This window comes from Rosa chinensis, chromosome 1 (genome assembly GCF_002994745.2).
Source record: "Rosa chinensis cultivar Old Blush chromosome 1, RchiOBHm-V2, whole genome shotgun sequence".
Classification (NCBI taxonomy): Eukaryota; Viridiplantae; Streptophyta; class Magnoliopsida; order Rosales; family Rosaceae; genus Rosa; species Rosa chinensis.
Window position 1 is genome coordinate 51,706,884 of NC_037088.1, and position 20,779 is coordinate 51,727,662.

General features: G+C 39.1%; 1 pseudogene; it reads right to left on the reverse strand.

Annotated features, from left to right (window-relative positions):
• On the reverse strand, window positions 1-19,063 carry LOC112169347 (annotated as a pseudogene).
• Between the last annotated feature and the right edge of the window lie 1,716 nt (window positions 19,064-20,779).

Genomic DNA, 20,779 nt, shown 5'->3' on the forward strand with positions numbered 1-20,779 from the left:
TTAGTCATTTTCCTCCTCACACACAACCTTTTTTATCGTCTTCTCTTCGACAGAATTAGAGGAAGGGTCCGCCGGATGCATGCGGAAGGTTTCGCGTACGACACAGTGTAGATAGTTAAGATGGGGTAGGTCTGATTCGTTGACCATTCTATGTTGACCCACGACTGAATCGAGCTCTTCTTGGATCTTACGGAGGACACGTGGATGCTTGATCACCTCGGCCATTGCTCATTCGTTGGTCACAGCAGAAGTGTCTGTGGTTGCAGCTATCATATCCTGAAACTCATAAATCCATAATTTAAGGAATTGGCAACTAAAATTATACACAAATTAGTATGTTTTTGATTTTAATCAACAACAAAAGGACGCTCTTTGCTAGTTGGTGCTTTGTTGAATACAGTTGTTTAGTAGAGACTCATGATAGTATTTCAGGATGTTCTCTAGGTGCATATTGTAATCAGGGGTTTTGGTTCATTGTCCCCCCCCCCCCTTGTATTCGACAGTTTCATTAAAGAAGGTTTGAGGGCAGCCGCACCACCCTTTATTCAAAAAAAAAAAAAAATGGTGATTCTATTCAGACCTCCAGATTTGATATATGGACCTCCACTAATTTTTGTAAAAATTTAATTCCTAATTTACCCCTATTGAAAACTAAATAACAAAAAAATATGAAAAAACCACAACCAATTCTGTCTCCATCTTCTTCTCCCTCACTCTTTCTCTCACCAGGATTTCTTATTAGCTATCAAATTATTGGTATGTCTATTGTTATATATTCATAATCAACCCCCAATTGTTAGAATTTAATTATTGATTAGTAATTTGATATATATGTGGCTGATAACTCTTCCCCTGCGTTTGCACCGTTCTTGAAAGTTTCAGCCTTAAGAACCAAGCTTCTTATTGAGGTCCATGATCTCGTCCAAGTTTTTCTCTTTATCTCTGCCTCCATTCAAATTTGAGGAATTCCCTTCATTTAGACAATTAGTCATTAATCCATTGCAATTGAGTTTCGAAAAAAAATCATACTCCCATTGAACTTCATACCCAAAGCATGAATTAAATATCTAAACTTGGATTCTTGGAATATAGCACTATATGTCCTTCCTCCACACGATTAAACAATAGGCTATAAGGATGTAGCTAAGGCAACAGATGTAATCGCAGGATATAGCCAGAACCAGAGAAGTGGTGTGGAGATCGACAAGAATAAAATATTAAAAAAAGGGACAAAAGTGGAAGATTAAGGGAGAAATATTGAAGAAGATGTCCAAATAGTAAATGAGGAGGTTTAACTAGAACCACCCACAACAAAATAGTGAAGAAAAGTAGCTTATTCTGGAATTTTGTATACCACAATAGAATACGATAATGATACTCTAATTTTAATTTAATGTGCTCGATCGGTTAGCTGTGGCCTATTGGTTATTTAAAATAACAGGCATCGTGGATGTTACGGGTTTAAATTTCACTAACATTATGGGATACGCAGAGTGAGAATAAAAATTGAATATTGAATAACTCTTTTTGTTACGTCCTGAACCTAAATTTAACGGTTTACTAGTCTATTGGACGATAAACGACAATTACTTTCACTTTTTACTCTGTTTCGATACTTTTAGTGGCCCTGAAAGTTGACTTTTTGTTCGCGTCAAAATTTGATAAAGTTTCCTTCATGGAAGTTGTAAAGGACGTTAAACCGAGTCCGTGGACGTGCGGTACGTAAAAATTGGAGTTCGTATGTGAAAGCTATGAGTGAAATACGAAAGTTACTATTCATGGTAAAAATTTAGTTAAATAAGGAAATTTACTGAGGTAGGTTTCCAAAACCGAAAACCCACTCCTTCCCTCTCTCTTCTCCCCCGACTTTTCTTCCTTCCCTTTCGGGTTCTTCCTCCTTCTTTCGATTTCCACGTCTTCCGGCGTGCAGCCGGCCACCACAGGAGTGCCTCCCTCCTCTCTGCACCCTAGTGGCCTTATGATTGTGGTGATTTGGCCGAGGAATCTTGGATCGAAGCAAAGTTCTTCATAGCTGCAGTTTGGGGTTTTCGTCGATTTCCGGCGATTCCGGCCATCTCCGGTCACCAAACCGGCGTCGAAGGTTCGGTTTTTGCCAAAGATCATTTCCCCTAAGGTCTTTCATTTCAATTTGCAGTGTGGAGGTCGAATTAACGATTGCAATTTCTAGGGTTCTTGAGTTTTCTGGGTTTTTCTTCACCGGCCGGATTCGACTACTTCAAGGTAAAATTGGAATGTGTTGTAGTTGAGAAAATTGTTGGGTCTGTTGAGTAGGTGGTGCTGTCAAAATTTGGTGGCCACCGGCGCGTGGGGCCCACGCGCTGCCACTGTTGGTGGCGCGTGGAGGCGAGTAGGGTAGGTTTTTAATTCCTGTTTTAGCCCAATTAAATCCTATAAATATTGTGGAGCTTGTATGTGAAGTTTGGTGGAAATTGAAGGAGGTTTGTATCGATTGTGTAATTCCGAGGTTTGGAATGTCGATCATTGAATTACGAGAATCCGACTGTCGGATTTCTCTCGGTTCTGCCCTAGAACCTTTAAACTAATGAGTTGGTATTAGGGGTGAAGTTGGATTAAATTGGAAAAGAAATTGGAAGTTTGATTAGGAGGATAAGTTATTAGAATCATATTTAATTGCCGAACCGTTATTCATGAATTATATTTATGTACAGGGCGACGTACCGAGCTATTGCTCGACGAAGAAACTCGTACGCGTGATAGCCTAAATAGTACTGTGAGTGGACTTTTGTTTTCAAAGAATGATGCATGCATTTATTTTTCCGAAATGATGATTGGTTTATTTAATTATTTATCGTTCTATTTATTAAGTATAATATTTGGCTTTGGACTATACTTTTGGGCATTGTTTTTCCATATGAGTTTCGGAATTTAATTTTATTATACTCGGATTTGGATTTAAAATTTATTTTTCGGGAGTATGATTTGATTTTTTGGAAATTGATTAATCCATCTCGAGTATGAGTTGGGAAATGAATTTGTGAGTTATGTGATGATCGATGAAGATTTTTCCGAGGAGAATTCCAGAAATTTTTATTACATCTTATTTGGCGATTTTGAGATTTTTTTTTCTACCATATTATCGTACTTGAGGTTTTCGGAAGGATTCTTGCCTATTTGATTATGTTTTCGAGAATATTTTGGCATGCGGGGTCACGTCACTGGAATATATGTATTTTCTCGTGAGCAATGTGGGGAAGCCTTATGGATTTGCTGGTTTTCGATTATTTTTCCTCACCATACTCGGGTCATTTGATTAGGTCTCCTCCTCACTTACTTTGTGTTTGTGAGTGGCAGTTGAGGTAGCTCATTCTCCTCCTCACGTGGGTGGCAGTCGAGGTTATTAGTTCTTCTCCTCACACAATCTATGTGTGAGTGGCAGTCGAGGGTAGGTAGAGCCTAAGGGGCTCATTTACCCGTATGGTGACATCTCTTCCCCATATCCTTTTATTGGTTACTTGACTAGCGGGGCTAGTCCGATTCTTTTAGCCAGCGGGGACTGGTATGTTTTCACGAGACTCCGAGTTTTAAACACATACGTTTTATAAACGTTGCATGCATCGAAGTTTTATGAATTTAAATTCGTGGGAAAGTAATACAGCTTCTTTTCTTTAAAATTATTCATTTATTTGTTTATTTTTGTCCACTCACTCTAACGTGTTTTTCAATTACTTTCCCATGGGCCCTTCGGTTTCAAATGCCCAGTTTGCAGGCGAAATTAGTTGAGGTCGGGTGTACATTGGAGTTGAGGCATAGTCAACAGCATGGCTTCCGCGTTTTTCTTTGTTTTAGGTTTTCCTTGACTACCCTTGCTATTAGAATTGCTCTGATCACCTAAGGAATTAATGTTATTTAAGTTGTGATTTGTGTTATGTGAATTGGGATGATGTTGTTTTGGAGAGCAGGGTGGCTCCAGGAGCATAAGGATGAATTGATTTAGAAGTGTAAATGTTTTCCTACAGGTTTTGGGTAGCCTACTTTTAGGGGAAGTTCCGCCAAATTTTTGGTATAATTTCTTCTAAAGTGGGCCCCGCATGGCTACTTCGGATTTCGGGTTAAAATCTGAGGCGGGTCCTATCACTTTTCTACACGCAATCCAAAATAAAAGTAGTAAGACCCTCATTCTTAATAGACACGTACATCATCATCTCATTCACAGGCTTTCTATAATAATTTTCCTATAAAGTTTAAAAAAAAAAATTAAAACTAGATCGAAATTATGCAAAGGCTTGCCTGTATTAGAGCTTTGATTTCCACATCCTCCATATGCTTTTTCCCATCCTCACCTGGCAAAGACAACAAAATATCCACAAAGTCCATTTCTGCCCCATCTTCCTCTCCTCCAGTTGGCTTGCTCTTCTCCTCCCTTACCCTCCTATGCTCTTCAACAATCTTGGTATGAAAATCATCTACCCTTTTCTCCACTTCCCTCATTTTCTTCTCACAACCGTAAGGATCCACCCACCTCCAAATTGGCAAGTAATCTCCCAAATATATCAATCCCTACAGCCAAAATAAATCATGGGTTATGTGCGTGAACTCCATGGCCTCTTGTGGACCTACCGACCCGGCCCCAAAATATTGTTTCCCAAGCAACATCCTAGTCGCATTGTTCATGGACCACCCACCCAACACTTCCCTTTAAGTTCACGACCTTCCCCGTCTGTGCCGTGGCCCAAACATCTTGTATGAGGTGTTAAGCTTCATCGACTCGGTGTTTGGCAAAAGACTCGAGGCGTTTTGTTGTTAGCAAGTTTTCCATCATATTCGCCTCATTCGCTTCCATTTTGGGCCCAATGGAGCAAGCACAACCTCGCCACAACCATAGGCCAAATGCACCACGGCCAAAGTTTGCGGCCGTGATGCAAAGACGTCATCATGTCAAAGAAGTATTTCACATATGACGTCAAGGCCGTTGGTGGTGATGGCATCAATGCTCCCAAGTCATAGGTAGACCAACGGCCCATACTTGTCGCATAAAGAGGCCAGGTCTCGATGGGGTCGAGGGCCCAAATGAATCCCAACACCAGCAATTTTGCAGGCCCGAGATGAAAAACCTTCTCGGTTTTTGGCCCAAATCTCCGCTTCACCAATTGGTATATGATACTAGCAATTGTGGCTGCAATAATAAAAGACTACATCTCCATCTATAAACTATACAAGGATGAATTATGGTCGATTGAATTACGGTCTTCGTGTTGGCCATGCTACAAAAGTTTGATTGAATTATGGTCTTCGTGTTGGCCATGCTACCTTTTCTCCCCTTCCTCTAAAAACTAGGTTATGTAATCATGCCTCCAAGTGTTCAAGTTAAAAGTAGAAGCACAAGTGCCAAGAAGAGGAGCCCCTCAAACCTCAATGAGGTGAAGAACTTGGTATTTATCTATTATGATCGATAGCAGCATCGAAATCGTGATGACTAATTACCAGCACTAGAGTTTTGCTATTAGCTAGGGGAGTGAAATTGGCTCCCTGTTAAGCAAACCACACCTCTTTCTTTGTTTTTGCACGAGTGCTTTTATACATATAGCCATGTGCTTATCAAAAGAAAAAGGGGTCAATTTAGCTTCCCAATTAAATTAAATTAAATTAACAAATATATATGTTCAAATCGTTGTGTAGTGATGAAACTTGGCGTAATCTCAAGCTGCAGGCATGAGAGGAAGATGGAGAAACACCTAGAAGCAATAGAAATTAATGAGTGGCATGGGAGAGAACGCTGATAACAAGTAGAAGATGATGAGAACTTTTACCTTTTTTTTGTAAATTTCCAATAAAAGGTATTTAATTAGTGGTATTTAAAATTCAATTTGACACGTCACCGTCTAATATATGCTTGCATTCTACACACTAAAAACTGCTCACCCTGTCAAGTAGACATGTAAATTGACCGGATTTGAGTCTGGATCAACTCTAAATCCGTGGCTATTGGACGGGTTTGGATCGAAAATTTTGATCCGTTGATCCGTTAATGATCCGAATTCATTAACCCGTTTATTTAAGGGATCAAATACAGATTTAGGTCGATCCGATCCGTTAATGATCCGCCCAGTTTTAGTAATAATAAAATATTATTTTTTATTAATATATTATTATTTTTTAAAAATATAAAATATAAAATATGAAGAATTTCTAATACAAATTTTTTGCAGAAATTTAAGGAACAGTCCATCACCCAAGATTCCAAAAAGCAGTAAGAATTTTATAATGTAATTCTACTTTTGATTATACTTTTCATGTTGTTTATAATTTTATTAATATTTTATGAGGTATCATGATATAAATTTAATATTACTATTTATTTGAAATTATAAACAGCGGATCGGGTATCCGTTAATCCAGCGGATATGGATTTGGATTGAGCTATCAATGATCCGTCGGGTTAACGGAGCGGGTTTGGATCAAATTTTTTTTAAGCAAACGTGTTTGGATTTAGGTCGATCCGATCCATTTACAGGTCTACTGTCAAGCATGACCACTAGATCAATCAACGTTAAAAATTACTCACATGGAAGTTGCAAACTGTTGATTTGTTCTATAGCAATTTCAAATAATGGTATTTGGAAATCAATTCAAACGTCACCGCCAACTACATTTTTTTGAGGAAGGGATAGTACGGCTGCCCTCAAGCCATGACCATTAATGAAATTGCAGAATACATGTGGGAGGGGGGAGGGGGGAGACATTTTGCCTGAACCCTAAATTATAATAAGCCATAAGAGAACTTCCTGAGATAATAACAGGAGCCTCGACTAAAAACATGTACTCTAACAAGCACCAATTAGCGAAGAGTGCTCTACTAGCTACTTTATTCACTTTACAATTGTGGTGACATACCGAAAAGATATTGCTCACGCAGAGCCATAAGTTGCTGTTACTATCAGCTTTCCCACTATGTTGCCACAGAAAAATAAATCCGGTGACACTCAGTTTCATCATGCCACTAGGAGGAAGGGAGGGGGGGGGGGGGAGACATTTTGCCTGAACCCCAAATTATAATAAGCCTTAAGAGAACTTCCCGAGATAATAACAGGAGTCTCGACTAGAAACATGTAATCTAACAAGCACCAATTAGCGAAGAGTGCTCGATCTACTAGCTACTCTATTCGCTTTACAATTGTGGTGACATATCGGAAAGATATTGCTCATGCAGAGCCTTAAGTTGCTATTACTATTAGCTTTCCGATTATGTTGCCACCGAAAAATAAATCCGGTGACACTCAGTTTCATCATGCCACTAGGAGGCTGCAACCACTTAACAATGCAAAGAACTCGCAACCTACCTAGAGCAGATAGGGCACTCAAAGTGTAAAGACCGGGACCAAGCCCACCTAACTTTACCAAGAATCGGTAAAAATTTATTGAAGGCATAAAGCCAATAATAACTAAATAAAAGCAATAAATTAGAACACATCAAATTAAATCAACCCAGCAAAGGCCTAAAGACATGGCCCAGGACCAGGCCCACCCATAGGGTTACCTGTCACGCCCTTGATTTTACACACATGAAAATCGATATATATAATCCCATAATTATACATGCGTGAACGTTCAGTCATCAATACAAAATACCTGAAATCTTTTTCCCTTTAACTTACACACATATTGATGCCCTGAACCCTCAAAGTTAATATACACTCGCTCCATAGAATTATATATTACACAAGCTTACGAATTAAATTGTCAACAACAAAATAAAACGTAAATGCTCCTCAGAGCTCACTATAAGCGGAAGTCTTAATAACGGTAAAGTCACAAAATTGGCTTCCTACCGTAAAGCTGCTAGCTCGCTGCCTCAATTTCATCCACGATTACCCTGACCTGCAGGATTTTCCCCTACACCGTTTGAATGGTGCACCGGGTTGCCACACAACAAACCCGGTAAGCTTTTGCAAGCCCATATGAGTAACTCAAACCACACACAACTCACACGAATCACGAGAATAACTCACACGAATCACGTTTAAATCAATAAACAAAGCACGAGATAAACTCACTCAAATCACGTTTAAATCAATAAACAAAGCACGAGATAAACTCACTCAAATCACGTTTAAATTAATAAACAAAGCACGTTTCAATCAAGAAACAAAGCATGGGATAAACCCACACAAATCATGTTTAAATCAATAAACAAAGCGCGAGATAAACTCACTCAAATCACGTTTAAATCAATAAACAAAGTACGAGATAAACTCACTCAAATCACGTTTAAATCAATAAACAAAGCACGAGATAAACTCACTCGAATCACGTTTAAATCAATAAACAAAGCACGTCGGACAGACTAGAGCTCTAACTGATCGTATTCACTAACCCGGCCAAAGGCGTGAAGTCCCTATTTTCCCACCCATGATCCTCAACTCGTAAGTCTTTGGACCCGCGGTATAAATACCAAAACATTAAAGGAGTCACAGTGGACCCAAAATGTTACACGAATCTAAAATAAAAGATTCCCCGTAATTGATCCCTATCAATTACTCCCGGGACAAGACCCACATTTAAATTAACTACCCGCGAACTAAAATGTTCCTCAAATACACAAATCTCAAATCTTTTCAAAACAAATTGAAATCAACATTTCCACAATCATTTGTTTTCCAAAAGCCACAACCCAAAACAATAAAAAGCATCATTTCATGCATATTGTTTCAAAATCCACAAACCACCAAAACATATATATTTCACGTAAATATATATATATATGTAGTCATCCGCTCAGGAATGCCTACTAATACCAACTATAGTTTGCAGTTATCTAAATAACTCTCAAAACGATAAAGGTAAGCCCGTTCGTGAATGAACTTCATGAGATTACTCACCTCGAAATTCCCGCTGCGTCTTCACACCACTAGACTACTTACAGAATGCACTCTGTCAAGCACCTAAGAAAAGTACAGCCTTGATTCAGTAAATGAAACACAAGGAATAACGTTCGAAACCCTAAATCGAACCAAAATTCCCAAAGTGACGCCAATCGAGGCGAAACCACATCCGAGACCACCCAATGTCTCCAGAATACACCTACGATCGATGTGACCAAACCACAAGTCGATCGGACGCTCGAATCCTCACGGAACGAATAATTTCACCGATATGAAACTGCAAAAATCATAACAATTCCAAACGAACTCCAAAATTTGCATATTATATATCGAAACGCTCGTATCAACGAGTAGAACATATATAATACCAAAAACAGTTCCTTAAGTGGCCAAAATTCAATATTTCACAAAACTCCCAACATCAAAGTTCTTCATCTAAGCATGCTTGTGAACTTTCCTAACTAGCTCGAAGTCAGAAAACAAGCAAAAAGGGTCGAAAACTACCTCACAAGCCGTGAACAGTAATCCAATCTGAGTTGATCAAAGTTTCACGTGAATCGATCCAAACAACCACCAAGGATCGATCAAGGAGGCTGCTCTGAGCTCAACCAAGAAAACTCAAAGCCTCGCCGACGTCGGAACAAGGATTTCCGACCGGGTCCAAAAACACCAACCTGCACCGCCTTCTACCGCCGCCACCACTGAGAATCGGCACTAGAGGACACCACAGGGAGGAGCGCACGGAGGAGTCGAACTGATCTGGAAAGTCTCGTCGCCGGAGATGGCCGTAGCTCGCCGGAACAACCGGGTCGGATCACCGGGTTCGGGTCGGGTCGAGCGCGGGTGATGAGAGAGAACGGAGGATTTCTGATTTCCGGAAATGGTAAAAGTAAAAATGGAAATAGTAAGTTTCCGAAAATGGAAACTCCTATTTATAGAACTTTCCAAAAACTTCAAACGCTCATAACTTTCTCATACAAACTCCGATTCTTGCATTCCACATGTCCACGAACTCGTATCGACGCGCTCTACAACTTTCGTGAAGGAAGTTTTCAGAGAATCCCAACGAATAAAAACTCAACCTTGCGCCACCCCTAAAGTCACACTTTCCGAATAGAAATTCGTCCGAAACACTTCCGCTCCATCCACGAGCCACGAAACCGTCCAATAACCATAATTTAGATTTCTGAAAAATCCTCGGAAAATAAATACAAATTTCTGGGGCATCACATTACCAGTACCACAAGCCTGTGATGATCCAAGGCCACGACTCCCACCTGATTTGCGCCACCACCCCCACCACGACACAGTCAACCTGCCGGCGACAAGCCACCACTGTTGCATAGGATCAATCAACCAAATAGACCAGACCATATCTAAGTCTAAACCGATCCCGTTGAGAGACCGTTGACCAATCTGATGCTCTTATCCCAATCCTAGATGCACACGCACCCAAACTCAACCGTATTAGCTGCTGTCCTCCTAGGCCCACGAACAAACCCGTGCTACCACTGCTCGATCGCCAATTTCCCAGCATCTCACACCTCCGTCTGCGATTTCTAGACTGCCACACATACGAGGTTAAAGACGATCTAGGGAAAACCAATCCTCTAATATACCAACCCATTCTAGATCTTGTCCACACCAATTGGCCTTGTTGTTGATTTTGTCGAACCCTCAAGCTTGTCTTACAACAACGCCTAGAAGGCGTGTCGCCGGACAGAGCATGAACGGTAGAAGTTTGGTCACTAGACGCGTGAGGTCCGTTCTGCTAGACTAGGATTTTTTTGCATTCTTTTGCATGCGTTCACCACCAACTACATTCATGTATGCATTCACCGCAATAAAGTTTGGTCACGTTGTCAGACCTTTCCACTAATTTTAATCAACTTTAAAAATTGCTCACATGAAAGATTCAAATTTTTTATCCGTTTTGTAAAAATTTAATTAATGGTATTTAATTAGTGGTAGTTGAAACTTAATTCAAGACACGCTTCCAAATTCTTTATTTTTTATTGACGAAAATGTCCCTTAACACTACTCATGATTATGAGTTTCTGTCTAGACCAACAGTTCACTACTCATGATTAACATTTCCCCCTCTCTTTCATGTTTTGTCTATATTTTTTCAAGGGGATGATTCAGAGCACCGCCGTGCACTTGCACCAACATAAATAAATGGTTAGATTGCATTAAGTACAGTTTTTGTTTATTAAAAATAAACTTGATAATAAATATCAAGGGTTGAGATTATTTTATAAGGGTTGGGTCACTTACACCGTCGGTGCATAGAATAATTTCCATATTTTTCAATGCCCATGCTCTGCTTAGCCAATAACTCAACTCGTGCTCTGGAACAAACGGACAGTGAAATGAACAAATGATTGTTGGTCCAATAGCCCGTTCCAGATACAGACATGTTTTGTTTTATTTATTTATTTATTAACTTGATAAAATTTCAGTAAACCATGCATGCTATTTGTTCTTTAGTAGAGGACCAGGAATACCCAGAACAAATAGTACATTCTAAAGAACAAATAATATGCATGATTTACTGAAATTTTGCCAAGTACAAAGAATAAATAAATAAGGGTAAAATCCACAAATGGTACCTAATCAAACTATCACGAAATGTAATTTTTGGTACCCACAAATTTTTAGAGAATATCGTGATACCTCGACTATTCCTCCGTTACCCCATTTGGTACTTTCGTCCAATTCCTCGTTAAATTAGCTGATGTGGCACATATTTGCAGGGATAAAATAGTCAGCACAGTCAACCTAGTCAATCTTATTCATCCATGTCAGTATCTCCAACATACTACTATCCCTTCCCCTAAAAATATCCCAAATTTCCCTCCAAAACCATAATATGTTTTCCTCCAAATCTTGAACCTAGGCTTAATTAAGCCTAAATACATGAATGATTAATAATATGTTTTCTTCTAACATTGATTCATTGTATTATGCTTACAAGTATTTTGAATATGATATATGAATTAATGCAGTAAATCTTAAACTTGTCAACTTCATCAAAACATCAAAATATTCATTACAATAATTAAACTCTGAATAATCTTTATAATATAGAATAACTAAAACAAACAAAAGGTCACACATTGACCATAATCTAGGAACAAAAGGTCACATTGACCATGATAACATCAATAAAAAGTCACAGATTGACCATGATATAATTAACAAAGGTCACGCATTGACCATTTAAATGTTTGATGATCCAAAAGCAAATAATAGAGGTAGCACAAAATTAGTTCTTCCATATTGTCCTTTTAACAGGTTGTCTAGTTGCCCTTTTAATTGCATGTGATGACTATGTTGTTTGAGAAGATGATGCAGGGGCAGTACCACTAGACCTTTGAGAAGAGGCAACAGATGCTAATATATGGCCTCCCCTCCTAAGTACTCTTGGTGAAGGTGCCCTTGATGCCTTTGGTGCTTTCTTGGCCTAGCATAACTAACACACAATTTGATATAACAATTAACAAATGGCATAACTAACACAATTTGATATAACATTATTCGATTGCATCTGGTTAATCAATAAGGAATTAACAATTACAAATGGCCTAACCAACACCAATTTCTTATTCAATTGCATTTGGTCAATCAATAAGCAATTAACAATTATAAATGGCAATATTAACAATTACGTACATTCGGTGTTGCTATTGTTTGTACTTGTACATTCACATTATTGGCACCCCTATTTTCAACACTCACATTCACATTACTAGTGCCTTGATTATCCACATTCACCCTTACATTTTCAGGAACTCCACTACTTTGTCCCTGCCAACTTATATAAAATATAATTAATCACACGTTTATATGAATATGAAGTTAAAAATAAACACAAATGTCAAGTTATGTTCTGACCCCAATTCCTCTGGCTTTCCTTGCAAATTCAATATGGCAGGTTCTTTTGCAAGTTAAACGAAAGAATTCTCTGGAGCTAAGATGGCTTAGTTAAAAAAAAGGGCCTGGGACATAGTTTCAGACTTTCACCTTTTCCTCCTGTCTTTTTAAATATTGGGTGAAGACAAACACAACCATTCCCACCATCAGTTTCATCAAACAAAAATAAATTAAACCACTATAGAGCCAAACTAGAAACAAACAACAAAAACTCATTCCCACCAGATGCATTTAAATAGACCCAGAACAACAACAAACCAATTCCACCTTAATTATGTTTAGTGATCAATACACCCAACGAATCTTGTACAAATCAATAATTTCAACAAATAGAAAACATATATAAATCATCTTGGGACCACAAAGTGAATGAGAAAGTGACACCATCAGTTTCATCAAACAAACATAAATTAAACTACAATAGAGCCAAACTAGAAACAAACAACAAAGACCCATTCCCACTAGATGCATTTAAATAAACCCAGAACAACAACAAACCAATTCCACCCCAATTATGTTTAGTCATCAATACACCCAACGAATCTTGTACAAATCAATAATTTCAACAAATAGAAAACATATATAAACCATCTTGGGGCCACAAAGTGAATGAGAAAGTGACGCTCACAATGAAGTTCAGGGGTCCTATAAACTCTAAATTCATATCTCCAGTACTCGTCCTCGTCTATGACCATCTTAGCGAGCTTTTTCAGTAAAAAAGATAATTGGATCTCACTTTGAATCTCTTTATGTCGATCAATCAGTAGAAGAAAGAATGCTCGATGGATATGAGATGAGAAAGGGAATTTCAAGTCAAAAGTTTTCTAAATTCTTAGTCAAATGTTGAGGAAAAAGAGATTTTAAGGGTGGTGTGGGCAAAAAGACAATTTTGTCCATGCCCTGATGTCTACGTGTGTACCAAATATGTGCCACATTAGCTAATTTAACGAGGAATTGGACGAAAGTACCAACTGGGGTAACGGAGGAATAGTCGAGGTACCACAAAATTCTCTAAAAATTTGTGGGTACTAAAAATTGCATTTCGTGATTGTTTGGGTATCATTTGTGGATTTTACCCAATAAATAAATAACACAAAACATGTCTGTATCTGGCACGGGCTATTGGACCAACAATCATTTGTCCATTTCACTAGGCTACACCATTACATGCTTAACAACTTCAACCATTTGATCGAACTCATGGAACACTAAAAGTATCAAATAGATTCTTTCATGAATTTTCTTGGTTTTCGATTTTGAAAAATCATAAACACAAATCCGTAAAGATTTCGGTATTTCATCGGATTTCAAGTGTTGACTTTTATGTTTTGTTTGGTCAATACGAGCCTGATTCCATCTTCCTTGTAACGCTGTTTGCTGATAATTGTGCAACTGCCCTTTTACTCGCATCTGAGGACTTTTTGCAACATCAGCTGCAATTGATTTGCGGGTAATTTTTGTTCTGATGTTGACGCTGCATTTCTACATGTCATGATTGTGTATGTTTTTCTTCGATTTAGGGTTTCTTTGTTGGGTTTTCTTTGGATTTACAGTTCGTCAAATTCGATTCGGGTTGAAAGAACTGGTTTTGGTGATGAGTTAAATTTTTGGGTTTCACGTAATCTGTTTTCTCAAGTTGATAGATAGGATCTTTTCTCTCTCTTTTCGTTCTTGGCTAAGCTTTGTGTTTCTGTTGTTGATAGAGTGAAAGAGAGGGAGAGAATTGCAGAGAATAGGTTCTGCATGTTCTCTGTGTGTGTGTTTTTGTGTTCTCTAATAAGAGAAATAATCAAGAAAAACGGAGAATGAAAGAATTTGTGGTTTTACATAAATACATTTATCTGCAATAGGCAGCTTGTCTTCTCTTTGTGAAATTGCTCAAAAGGGTAAACTGTCACGCGCTGAATTTCAATCATAATAAAGGGAACAAAATCAATCAAACACAAGGACTCTGGACGTGATGGTTTGGACATCAACCAAAAAAGCTAAGAAAATTTTCCTTTAAACAAGGCAACTAGCTATGTCCCGAATCCACAATGTCAATACAGATGCGTTCTTTAGAGTCACATATTATATTACACAGAGTTTGCGAATTAAATTGCGTTAACAACATAATAAGAAACCGCTCCTCAGAGCTTACTACACAGCGGAAGTCTTAACAACAGTAAAGCCACAAAATTAGCTTCTTATCCGATCAACTGCTAGAAAGTCTGAACTTCAACCACGATTTCCTTGACTTGCAGGATCAACCCCTATACAATCGAATAGTGCACCGGGTTGCCACACAACAAACCCGGTAAGCTTATGAAAGCTTGTATGAGTAAACTCAAACCACAAAGCAGAAACACATTCTTAAGTCTACTCAATCTAAACAACAATAAGCACATAACTCACAACTACAACCATCTGTTTCATAACCTTCCATAACATTCTTACATAGGTCAACTCGTGACTAAAACTACATGCTCAGATTCTCAACCTTGCATCCAATTACACAAATTCTAGTCAAACAAAACCTCCTCAAGTAATGTTTGGAAATCTTTTGACGCACAACGACGAGTCACAAAGATCACTCTCATTTCCTTCCCACCAGAAGCCTTTGTCATCAACTGTCATCAACATGACATCAAAGGTGAAAATAATGAATCACCCTCCTAAGCTCACCACAGAGCACAATCGTCACCACTATGGCCCTTAAGATTAATCAAACCATCAATCATAAAATCAAGAAGAAAACAAGGCAATCACAATTCAAAACAAGTGAAACAATTCATAGTAACCCCTGCGTATAGTTTAGTTCAGGAGGTTACATTAAGACAAGCAATTCAAGTCATAGTATTCATCATAACCTAACACTCTAACATCCGTAGGTAGCTCCGACCATCACAGCAGTCCTCTCGATAGTTGTTAACATAATAACAATTCAACTCTGCCACAGAGCAGTCATCACACTGATCATCACACAAATTTCACTGGTCATCACACAGATAGCCATCATCTTATTGATCATCACACAAATTTCGCCGGTCATCACACAAATAGTGATCATCCAACTGATCATCAGCAGTCATCACACTAATCATCACACAGATTTCACCGGTCATCACACAGATAGCCATCATCCTATTGATCATCACACAGATTTCCCCGGTCGTCACACAAATAGCGATCATCCAACTGATCATCACACAGATATTCCTACACAAGCCATACACGACAATCATCACAAAGATTCATCACACTGATGTCATCGATTCATTACACAAATATTCCTACACCAGCTACCATATCTTAAATCTCAATTAAGATGGTCATACTAGACCCATGGTATCTCAACATATGAAATTCTACAATCACAACTCAATACACAATTTCACCATTCTCGAGCAATAATGAACTCATTTCAATTATTGTTCACATCACAATGAAGCCACCAATATATATATATATATATATATATATATATATATTTCACGTAAATATATATGTAGTCATCCACTTAGGAATGCCACTAATACCACCTATAGTCATCGTTAACCTAATAACTCCTAGACAATATGGTAATTATGCTCATAACGAATATCGTGAGATTTACTCACCTCTGAATCCCGCTGCGTCTTCACACGCTAACCAAGATAAGCACAATTGTCCCAATCCACTCAATACAACTCTGTCAAGTACCTAAACACATACGGTCTCGATTCAGTGCACGAATCACAAAATCACAAAGTGATTAAAGTTTGAAACTCCTGTTTTGAACTAAAACCACAAAAGTGACGCCAATCGAGGCAAAACCACATCCGAGACCACCCAAAGTCTTCGGAATACTTCTACGATCGATATGTTAAAATCACAAGTCGATCGAACGCTCGAATCCTCACATATCGAATAATCGAACTGTTCGAAACCGTAAAAATCATAACATACTCATTTGATCTCTGAAAATTATGTATTATATATCAAAACGCTCGTATCGACGAGTAGATGATATATAAAGCCAGAAATTGTCCCTTACATGGCCGGAACACAGCCAAAGTGCCGCCACAGGCGGTTGCACAACCACCGCCGGCCAAAACTTAAAACCACATCAATCCAACCGTCCAAAATGTCAAGAATACCAAGTAAAGCAACTTTAATACCTGGAGTTCAAGCCAACTCAGCCTAGATCGCTGCCTATCACCGTCCAAAGCCGAAACACACTGTTCACCGTGAGTTGACTTTGCTCCGGTGAAAATCCTTCAAAGCCACCACCACGGATCGACGGAGGAGGCTTCTCTGAGATCAACCAACTTGGTTTCAAGCCTTGCCGTCACCGGAGTTGGAAATTAGGTGGGATCCCGAAGCTCCAAGCTTTCTCGACTTCGATCTGCCACCGTGGACGAGAATCGGAGCAAGTCACCACCACAGGGAAGAAGGCGACGCTAGTCTGAATCGATTTGGGCAAGCGCTGTCGTCAGAGATTGCCAGAAAATTCGGGTCGGGTTAGGCGGGTACGGGTCGGGTCGGCCGAACTGCAGAGAGAGTGTGGGTTTCTGGAATTTTCCTGAAACTGACCAAAAAAGGAAATTTGGAATTATGAAATAATTTCAGGAAAAATCCAATTTATACCAAATGGAAACTTTTTCCGACGATCATAACTTCCTCATACGAACTCTGATTTCCATGTCCGCATGTCCACGAACTCGTATCGACGCGCTCTATGACTTTTGTGAATGAAGTTTTTAGAGAAACCCAACGTATAAAAAGTCAACCTTTGCACCCCCCCCCCCCCCCCCCCCCCCCTAAAACCATACTTTTCGAATAAAAATTCGTCCGAAACACTTCTGCTTCATCCACGAACCACAAAATTGTCCAACAACCACTAATTAAATTCTAAAAAATTCTCGAAAAATAATAATGAATTTCCGGGGTACTACATAGACTTTAGTAGAAAACTTGGCATGCATTGTTTTGAAAAGTAAACATTTCAAGGCTCACCATGAATCATTTTCTGGACATGTTCATAGCTTTCGGTATCATTCTGATTAAGCTCAAGTGCAATCATCTACTCCCCATCAAGGTCTTCTTCAAGATAAAAAAATAAAAATAAAAAACCTTCACAATATCTATACCCACAGAACTTCCAACTCTTAAACCATAGATTATTATGCTTAGAGTCATAAATCAAAGAACCCATTAACAAAAAAAAAAAGAAAAAAAAAAGTGCAATATCACTCTCTGGGCCTTGGATGTACTATTGATAGAGAGCTTTGAGAACTGGGCATGGATTTCTTCAAGAATGCTGTAACTTGGGTCCTTAACTGAATCATCGAAATTGTATCCCGGTTCGGATCCTCCAGTTTCTGAGCAAGGCTGTGATCGATGGTAATTCCCCAAATCAATCAGAAAGGCCTTTATTACCCAAACACCAAATCAGAAATTTTACAGTAATTTATATGAAATTAAAAAAAAAAAAAATCCAGCAAATACCTCTTAAAATGGAAAAGATCTGCTCCCCTTGGATGTGATAAGCTGTACACTGTCTCTCTTCGACTGATCTCAATTGACCTAAATGCAGAATTGCTCTCTCACTCTCTCTTTCTGAGAAAATTATATTGTTCTTACGAAGCTGCTACAAACCAACACGGCAGCACATGATGCAAACAGCTGGAGGGGACAATCCCGTAAAAAGCTGTACACTGTCTCTCTTCGACTGATCTCAATTGACCTAAATGCAGAATTGCTCTCTCACTCTCTCTTTCTGAGAAAATTATATTGTTCTTACGAAGCTGCTACAAACCCACACGGCAGCACATGATGCAAACAGCTGGAGGGGACAATCCCGTAAAAAGCACACAAGGCCAAGGGCAAAATAGACACAACACTATTCATAAGGAAAACCTTCCTTTAGTATATAGTATAATTAAATGGGGCTGTGACCACTTACCCAATTTTAACCTAAAAATTGCCTACTTACTCTACTAAGAGTTTTTTAACCTCATTTACTCAATCTAACATCTATTGACAGTATTGCCCTCATTTTAATTAATAAATTACACTCATCCCTATCTCCTCCCCCTCACCGATTTCTCTCTCTCTCTCTCTCTCTCTCTCTCTCTCTCTCTCTCTCTCTCTCTCTCTCTCTCTCTCTCTCTCTCTCTCTCTCTCTCTCCAGCCGGACGGCTAGATGCTTAGCGACGACGCCTCCACACCTTCTTCTCCGAGACCGGCACATGCAAGCACGTCCCAGGCGCAATCTTAGTCGACCTCGAGCCCATCGTCCCCATCGCTGCTGCTCGCGCTAGTATCGGCCAACAAACCCTTGTTCAAGAAGCTCTCGGAGGCGCTGGTCTCGATGTGGGAATTCAAGTCAGATAAGAACCGGTCAAGCTCGTCAGAAATCACAATCGGAGATGACGACGTAGATGGTGTCGTAAATGGGAGCAAGGAGTTGTCTCGGTCTCTGGCGCTAGCCACAGAGAGAGAGAGAGAGAGAGAGAGAGAGAGAGAGAGAGAGAGAGAGGGGTCGAGAGTGAAGAGGATTTTTTGGCTTTTGAGGGGCTCAAAGTTGGAGTTGGTGTTTTCCAGTGGTATGGGAAGTGGATAATGGGATGGGCTAAGGAGAGCTAGACGACTTGTAGCAGTGTGTGTGTGTGTGTGTGTGATTGTGTGAGAGGCTTTGGTCACCCCTGAATGTGGAATTACCACACGTGCTTTTATGGGAGATGAGTCGTATTTGACTCTTTGAGCTTCTTTTTATTGCTTTTTAACCCCTCTCGAAAATTCTTGTATGCATCGGTAGTCTAATGAGTGACACTAGAAATACGTTAATTCTCAAGTCAATTATTATGTAATTAATCCATTTTTATTTATTTTGTAGTAAATAAGCGGAGTTGTGGTTTGCGAAAGAAGTCGTGCAAAATTAGAGCTAATTGGAGTTTTCGGCAAAAATGATGAAGTGGTCAACATTGGTAAACCACGAACAATTGTAATCAATGTTCTAAAATTCTCTAGGCTCTAGTCGGGCGGTGGCTAGAAGACTAGCGTCTAGGCGGTTTTGTATTTTTTTAATTTTAATTTTATTTTGATAGCATATAATTATACAAATAAGAAACTATAAAGACCTGAGAGAGTAATAAAATGAAAAAAAAAAAAAAACCATTTTCACATAACCCAAACATTAAAAAAAAATTAAAAAATAAAAAGCTAACTCGGTACTCGGTAGAGCACATTACCTAGCTACTGTCCAAACAAAAGAAATAAAAAAAACAAGAGCACATTATGTGTTTTCGAAACCCAGTCTTTATCCTTATAAAAAAACCAATCTCAATCTCTATCTTCTTTTCTGTATCATTGCGTGGATATATAGAACCCAACCCACCATATTCCTCTCTCCTCTTCTTGTTCTTCTTCTTCATCAACCCCAAACCCACCTCTCTCATTCTCACATTTCTCTCCGTTTCATACCCAAAAAGCTATTGCCATTGAAACAAGAAAGCTCCCATCTTTGAAACCCCTCAAACCTCTTCAAAGCTGCTATGCCATCCACCCTCCTCACATATCTACCCACCAAACCTATCTCAGCATCTTGACTCCCAGACCTCCTCTCTACACGTCTATCCATGTCTAACCTCCATGAATCCGACCACCGCCGCCTAGCACATTCCTCCCAACCGCCCATGTGCCTATTCACCCGCCTAGGCGCGTGCCCAATATCAAGCCGCCCAACATCAACTCCTAGCCATTAATCAAGGCGGTCACTAGCTGGCTAGAGCCTAGCGGCCTGGGTGACCGAGTTTTAGAACATTGATTGTAATGAAGAAGTAAAGTATGACTACCCATATGCGTGTGCGCGGGATCGTGTCTTGAGATTGATGAATTAGAAAAGGAAAGGGAAAAGAAAAAAAAACAATAAAGTGAAGAGAAGTGGATTTGATTGATTAATTAAACTATTAGTTAGCCAATGCTCAGTTAATTGCTGCACGTGTTACCCTCCACCCTCT